The sequence below is a fragment of the Salmo salar genome, chromosome 27, assembly GCF_965601325.2.
Source record: "Salmo salar chromosome 27, fSalSal1, whole genome shotgun sequence".
Taxonomy (NCBI): domain Eukaryota; kingdom Metazoa; phylum Chordata; class Actinopteri; order Salmoniformes; family Salmonidae; genus Salmo; species Salmo salar.
The window spans coordinates 31,340,898-31,349,409 of NC_138317.1; positions in this window are offsets into that span (position 1 = coordinate 31,340,898).

Below are 8,512 nucleotides of genomic sequence, written 5' to 3' on the forward strand. Positions count from 1 at the left end.
TTGTTCGGGAGGCGTTCAACGGTTGACGTCACCGGCTTTCTAGCCGCCACCGATCTACATTTCTTTGACCATTTGTTTGGTCTTGATTGTACACACCTGGTTTCCAGCGAAACTATGATGTGGGGGACCGGGAGCTGTTGGCTGTTGTCAAGGCTTTGAAGGCGTGGAGGCATTGGCTTGAGGGGGCTAAACACCCTTTCCTCATTTGGACTGACCACCGCAATCTGGAGTACATCTGGGCGGCGAGGAGACTGAACCCTCGCCAGGCAAGGTGGGCCATGATTTTCACCTGTTTTGTTTTCACCCTATCCTACAGACCAGGTTCCCAGAACGCTAAGGCAGACGCACTATCCCGGATGTATGACACAGAGGAGCAGTCCACGGATCCCACTCCCATACTTCCGGCTTCTTGCCTGGTGGCACCAGTGGTATGGGAGGTAGATGCGGACATCGAGCGGGCGTTACGTACAGAGCCCACTCCCACCCAGTGTCCAGTTGGGCGTCTGTATGTTCCGTCTGATGTCCGCGATCGTTTGATCTGTTGGGCCCACACGTCACCCTCCTCTGGTCATCCTGGCATCGGTCGGACAGTGCGCTGTCTTAGTGGGAAGTACTGGTGGCCCACTTTAGCTAAGGACGTGAGGGTTTATGTTTCCTCCTGCATGGTGTGCACCCAGTGCAAGGCACCTAGACACCTGCCCAGAGGGAAATTACAACCCCTACCCATTCCACAACGGTCGTGGTCACACCTATCGGTGGATTTCGTGACGGATCTTCCTCCGTCACAAGGAAACACCACGATCCTGGTCGTTGTGGATTGGTTTTCTAAGTCCTGCCGTCTCCTTCCTTTGCCCGGTCTCCCTACGGCCCTACAGACTGCGGAGGCCCTGTTTACACACGTCTTCCGGCACTACGGGGTGCCTGAGGATATAGTGTCTGATCGGGGTCCCCAGTTCACGTCGAGGGTCTGGAGGGCGTTCATGGAACATCTGGGGGTCTCGGTCAGCCTTACCTCAGGTTTTCACCCTGAGAGTAACGGGCAGGTGGAGAGAGTTAACCAGGATGAGGGTAGGTTTCTGCAGTCCTATTGCCAGGACCTGCCGGGGGAGAGGGCGGCTTTCATCCCCTGGGCAGAGATGGCCCAAACCTCCCTCCGCCACTCCTCCACTAACCTGTCTCCTTTTCAGTGTGTACTAGGTTATCAGCCGGTCCTGGCACCGTGGCATCAGAGCCAGATCGAGGCACCTGTGGTGAATGAATGGTTTCGGCGCTCGGAGGAGACATGGGATGCTGCTAATGTGCGCCTGCAACGGGCCATCAGGCAGCAGAAGGCGAGTGCCTACCGCCATCCGCAGTGAGGCGGATGGCGGTCGGGGGACCGGGTCTGGCTCTCGACCCGAAACCTACCCCTTCGCCTGCCCTGCCAGACGCTGGGTCCGCGGTTTGTGTGGCCATTTAAAATCCTGAGGAGACTGAACGAGGTTTGTTATAGGTTACAGCTCCCCCCTGATTACCGTATTAACCCCTCGTTCCATGTGTCTCTCCTCAGGCCGGTGGTGGCTGGTCCGCTTCAGCAGTCTGAGGTGCGGGAGGTTCCTCCGCCCACCTCTGGTCATCGAGGAGGCCCCGGCGTATACTGTGTGAGCCATCATGGACTCAAGGCGTCGGGCGAGGGGCCTTCAGTACCTTGTGGAGTGGGAGGGGTACGGTCCGGAGGAGAGATGCTGGGTGCCGGTGGAGGACATCTTGGACCCTTCCTTACTGCAAGAATTTCACCGTCTCCACCCGGATCGTCCTGCGCCTCGTCCTCCGGGTTGTCCCCGAGGCCGGTGTCGGCGTCAAGGGAAGGTACTTTCACGACTTCCGCCGAAGTTGGTGCCTCTCCTTGTTCGGGCGGCGTTCGGCGGTTGACGTCACCGGCTTTCTAGCCGCCACCGATCTATGTTTCTTTGTCCATTTGTTTTGTCTTGATTGTACACACCTGGTTTCCATTACATTATAATTTATTCCCTAATTAACCCTCTGGTTCCCACATGGTTTTGTGCGTGTTTGTTCTTTGTTGAGTGGTCGCTCTTTTGTGTCGAGCTGGATTATTTTCCCTGTATGGAATTAGTTTGTGATTTATTTGAGTAAAGTACGTTTTTACTCAGTTCTGTGTCCTGCACCTGACTCCGTCCTACCCGCTGCACACTGACACTTGACAACTTGCCAGCGAGACAAACAATGTCAAGAGGGGTTTGGAAGTTGATGTATGCAGGGATTGTGTGTGTGTGCATTTGTGCGTGTATGAATATTCCCACCTACAGTGCCTTCAGAAAGTATTCACAACCCTTGACTTTATCCACATTTTGTTGTGTTACAGCCTGAACTTAAAATGTATTACATTGAGATGTCGTATCACTGATCTACCCACAATACCCCATCATGTCAAAATGGAATTGTTTTTAGAAATGTTTACAAATTAATAAAAAATGAAAAGCTGAAACGTCAATAAGTATTCAAGCCTTTTGTTATGTCAAGCCTAAATAAGTTCAGGAGTAAAAATGTGCTTAACAAGTCGCATAATACGTTTCATGGACTCACTCTGTGTGCAATAATTGTGTTTAACATGATTTTTAAATGACTACCTCGTCTCTGTACCCCACACATACAGTTATCCGTAATGTCCGTCAGTAGAGCATTGAATTTCAAGCACAGATTCAACCACAAAGACCAGGGAGGTTTTCCAATGGTTTGCAAAGGGCACCTATTGGTAGTTGGGTAAAAATAAAAAAGGAGACACTGAATATCCCGTTGAACATCCCGTTTGGATGGTGTATCAATACACCAAGTAACTACAAAGACTCAGGCGCTCTTCCTAACTCGGTTGCCGGAGAGGAAGGAAACCACTTCTATAACCACTTCTATTTACTCCACAATACTAACCTAAATTAAAGAGTGAAAAGAAAAAAGCCTGTACAGAATAAAAATATTCCAAAACATGCATCCTGTTTGCAATAAGGCACTAAAGTAATACTGCAAAGAATGTGGCAAAGAAATGAACCATTTGTCCTGTTTACAAACCGTTATGTTTGGGGCAAATCCAACACAACACATCACTAAGTACCACTCTTCATATTTTTGATCATGGTGGTTACTGCATCATGTTATGGGTATGCTTGTCATTGGCAGGGACTTAGGAGTTTTTTAGGATAAAAAAAACATAATAAAGCTAAGTACAGGCAAAGTCCTAGAGGGAAAGAAATTCACCTTTCAGCAAATATATACTGACATCACTTCATGTTTCAACATGATAATGCATGGCCCAATGTGCAAGGATCTGTACACAATTCCTGGAAGCTAAAAACGTCCCAGCTCTTCCATGGCCTGCATACTCACCAGACATTGAGTATGTGTGGGATGCTCTGGATCGACGTGTACGACAGCGTGTTCCAGTTCCCACCAATATCCAGAAACTTTCACACAGCCATTGAAGAGGAGTGGGACAATATTCCACAGGCCACAATCAACAGCCTGATGAACTATACACAAAGGCGATGTTTTTTAAAGGTATCTGTGACCAACAGATGCATATCTGTATTCCCAGTCATGTAAAATCCATAAATTAGGGCCAAATGACTTTATTTCAATCGACGGATTTCTTTATATGAATTGTAAAAATATTTGAAATTGTTGCATGTTGTGTTTATATTTTTGCACAGTGTACACTGGAGTTGCTTACCAAGACGATATTGAATGCTCCTAGTTACAGTTTTGACATAAACCGTCTTGAAAATCTATGTCAAGACTTGAAAATGTCTGTTTAGTAATGATCAACAACCAACTTTACAGAGCTTGAAGAATTCTTTAAAGAATAATAGGCAAATGTTGTACAATCCAGGTGTGGAAAGCTCTTGGAGACTTACCCAGAAACACTCACAGCTGTAAACACTGCCAAAGGTGATTCTAACATGTATTGACTCAGGGGGTTGAATATTTATCAAATCAAGATATATATATATATTTTAATAAAATGTTAGAATTTTTCTTCCACTGTGATATTACAGGGTATTTTGTTTAGATCGTTAACAAACAATTACAATTAAATCCATTTTAATCCCACTTTGCAAAATGTGGAAAAAGTCAAGGGGTGTGAATACTTTCTGAAGAAACAGTATATGTCTCTGTCGAATATATGTAGATGAATTTCCTCACACTAACTATTGGTGTTGACAGTAAAGTACATGCCAACCACTTGATTAACACAGACGCTACACCTGAACAGCATTTATTTGAAGGTATTACAGACTAATTAAGTGTCAATCAAATGCATTAAAAAGCACTTTGTTATTGTCAGTCTCAAGGGTGTGATGCTTTCATGGGGAAGAAAGAAAGTGATTGTGTTTGGCTGGTGTTAGACGAGGTTTAACTATTACACAGAAGTTCCAGTGGGTGCCCTTTGTGTGAGAATGGAAGGCTTGTGACAGACAGGCAGACAGAGACAGACAGCCACTCACACCTTTATCACTTTCTCTTTCACATTTTCCTGTACTCATTCTCATCCTCTCTTTGTCTCTGTCTTTTCAATTCTTCCTGTCAAAATCTCTTCCTGTTCTTGTTACTCTCCTTTCGTCTTTATTCTGTGTATTGTGGGTGAGTGAGAGGGTTTTGAGACGGTTTTAATAGTGAAATTGTTTAGGATGTGTCTGAAATGGCACCCTTTTCTCTATGTAGTGCACTACTCTTGACCAAACCCCTATTGATCCTGGTCAAAAGTAGTGCACTATACAGGGAACAGGGTGCCATGTGATGATGAGGTAGAGAATGGACAGAGATGGCAGTGGATCAACTGGCTTCTAATCTAAAGAAACACCACAGTTCCTCTCATCCCTCTCTCTTTTTATTTATATCTCTTCCACCCACTTCTTTGTTTTTCATTTTACTTATTTTTATCTCTCCCTACCGCCCTCTCCCTCTACTGTCTTTCTTGCCCTCTCTCTCAAGTCAGAGAGCATCCCATCCCTTGACTTTGTGCCTACACATTTGAGTATCACCTACAATCAGAGGTGTGTAAAATACTTCCCATTAGATGCATAATCAGAGACTTCCTTCCAGCTACATTAATGCTTCTTCCTACCTAGTCCTTGTTCTCCACCGGTTGAGACGCTACCTGAATTGTCTGAGTAGCACTGAAGGGTGTGCAATTGCTTTCAGTCATACTCAGACTTTGGGTATAGTTTCTACATACAGATTAGGAGTGGGGGTGTTGGGGGGGGACTATGTGTGTGTGTGGTTTGATGTAGAAGTCATATTTTAGTCAGGAATTGATATTGATTTTACACAGCTTCACGATCTCGCCTTCTCTTTGACTCCAGAACGCTTTGTGAATAAACAAAAACACAATTTTAGTCCTCATTCCATCTCTCTTTTCCTCCGTCCCTCCATCCTTCCATCATACATCCTCATATCCTTCACTCTTTTCCTCCGTCCCTCCATCATACATCCTCATATCCTTCACTCTTTTCCTCCGTCCCTCCATCCTTCCATCATACATCCTCATATCCTTCTCTCTTTTCCTCCGTCCCTTCATCCTTCCATCATACATCCTCATATCCTTCACTCTTTTCCTCCGTCCCTCCATCCTTCCATCATACATCCTCATATCCTTCACTCTTTTCCTCCGTCCCTCCATCCTTCCATCATACATCCTCATATCCTTCTCTCTTTTCCTCCGTCCCTCCATCCTTCCATCATACATCCTCATATCCTTCACTCTTTTCCTCCGTCCCTCCATCCTTCCATCATACATCCTCATATCCTTCACTCTTTTCCTCCGTCCCTCCATCCCTCCATCATACATCCTCATATCCTTCACTCTTTTCCTCCGTCCCTCCATCCTTCCATCATACATCCTCATATTCTTCACTCTTTCCTCCGTCCCTCCATCCTTCCATCATACATCCTCATATCCTTCACTCTTTTCCTCCGTCCCTCCATTCTTCCATCATACATCCTCATATTCTTCACTCTTTTCCTCCGTCCCTCCATCCTTCCATCATACATCCTCATATCCTTCTCTCTTTTCCTCCATCCCTCCATCCTTCCATCATACATCCTCATATCCTTCACTCTTTTCCTCCGTCCCTCCATCATACATCCTCATATCCTTCACTCTTTTCCTCCGTCCCTCCATCCTTCCATCATACATCCTCATATCCTTCACTCTTTTCCTCCGTCCCTCCATCATACATCCTCATATCCTTCACTCTTTTCCTCCGTCCTCCCATCATACATCCTCATATCCTTCACTCTTTTCCTCCGTCCCTCAATCCTTCCATCATACATCCTCATATCCTTCACTCTTTTCCTCCGTCCCTCCATCATACATCCTCATATCCTTCACTCTTTTCCTCCGTCCCTCCATCCTTCCATCATACATCCTCATATCCTTCACTCTTTTCCTCCGTCCCTCCATCCTTCCATCATACATCCTCATATCCTTCACTCTTTTCCTCCGTCCCTCCATCCTTCCATCATACATCCTCATATCCTTCACTCTTTTCCTCCCTCCGTCCCTCCATCCTTCCATCATACATCCTCATATCCTTCAAAGATCCTGAAAACGGAGGCGGCGATCGAAAAACACTAAAGACAAACAGCCCCCATGAAATCACAGCATTTTCGATTTCCAAGTTTCTCCATTAGAAAATCAAAGCTTTGAAGTTATTGGATTCTGGTCCTTTGTTGTATGACGGGGTAGGACAAATTGTTCGATTTGTTTGACAAAGATCTTTGAGAGAAAAAAAAAAAAACAATGTTGCTTAGAAAGAGAAAGCATTGCGAAATGTAAAATCATCCTGTCTTCACAACAATTTAGGGAGAGACATAGAACATGTTGGTCTGTTGCCTCAGTAGAGTAAAGAGGATATGAAGCCAGAAAATGGACCAGGTCCTACCTAAAATGTGAGATATGGGCTGAATTGTTGAAGATATTCCCTAATTATTTGTGTTGTCACCTCACCTCATTGAGGTTCTTTAATTCTGTAAGAGTGGAACATTGGAGTTGATGATCATTGATTAGTGAGATGGTGGACGCTTCATGTATGATAACCTTTCCTTCATGCTGCCTATCTAGTCTTAATTGTCCTTATAGTCGCTGTTACACTCTCCGAACCATCCAAACTGCACGTTACAATTCTTTCCCTCTCCGCCTGTGGGCATATAAAAACGGCTCCAATTAAACCTGTGAGTTACGACCTGTCATGTTGTTGTATAGAGTTTACAATCAGAGTAATTGACCTCTTAATCTCTTGTTGTTGCTGTCTGATTCCAGATGAAGGGCCCAGTCAGTGAAGATAGGAGTGGTTCCCATGGCAATAGAGGAGTAGAGGTAGTCATGCTCTTCTTCAGTTGATGACCAAAGTCAATCTCTACCAATTAACTTTCAGCCATGAACAGGGTTGCTATGGCGAGGCAATTACGCTAAACATGATAGTCCACCTAAAGATGCATTTGGGAAACCAGGGCCAGATCTTATGTCTTTTATTTGAAATGCTGACATGTAGAAAAAAACATATGTAAAGGACGTTATGCTGCTTGCTTTGCGAGTACCACTTCCTCTCGATTCAGCCCATACCTGGAGCATACTCAGGACCTCTTCCAAGTGACCGCTCTCCTGAAGTGTCCTAACAGTCGGCGCCACGTGAAAAGCAAGCTATTCACTGGCACAAGTGGGGACACTTCAGGCTGAGGAGCAAGTTTCACACATCCCCATCTGCTACACATACAATTACCTGGTGATTTCCTTGTATTTCTACTTTGCGACCAACACTCTGTGTGTGTGTGTGTGTGTGTGTGTGTGTGGCCTGATATTCCTGACATCACACAAATGAAATCAAAGTGTCAGCTTTCAGACAGGATCTCTTCCACTGGCTTCCTCTTCGGTTCCACACCAGGAGGACACAGGTGCAACCGTGCCATCCTCCTGCCGCACCGCACCTCCCCCCACCAACATCCAGCTACCCTCCACTAACACCTGTTCAACACACACACACACACACACACACACACACACAAGGCACAACTCAACAGGTGACTACCAGGATGACGACCCATGTGATGTGACCATGTTCAGTGATGCGGCCACACCAATCAGAGAGTGATCCAGTGTGACTTGGACTCAGGCCCGACATGTAGAGAACATGTGAGTGGGCGTGTATGTTCTGAATCTTTACTAAAACATTAAAGGTTGCCTGTGAAGGAACATTGCTTATTTTTCCATTTAAACTCTGGATTAAACCCGTTTTCATTAACACTGATCTGCCATGAAGAATTTGATTAATTAATCCTTACATCTATCTGAATATTGATATGCACGGTAGCTCCTCTGAAATACATTTTCTATTTTATTCTGTGCATCACATTTGGGTGTCATTTAATCTTTTAAATATTTCCATAGCTTTGTATGCATCATCCCCTTACATGTGCTGTGTGATCTCAGTTTAGTGAAACAGCATGAGATGTCGTATGTGAA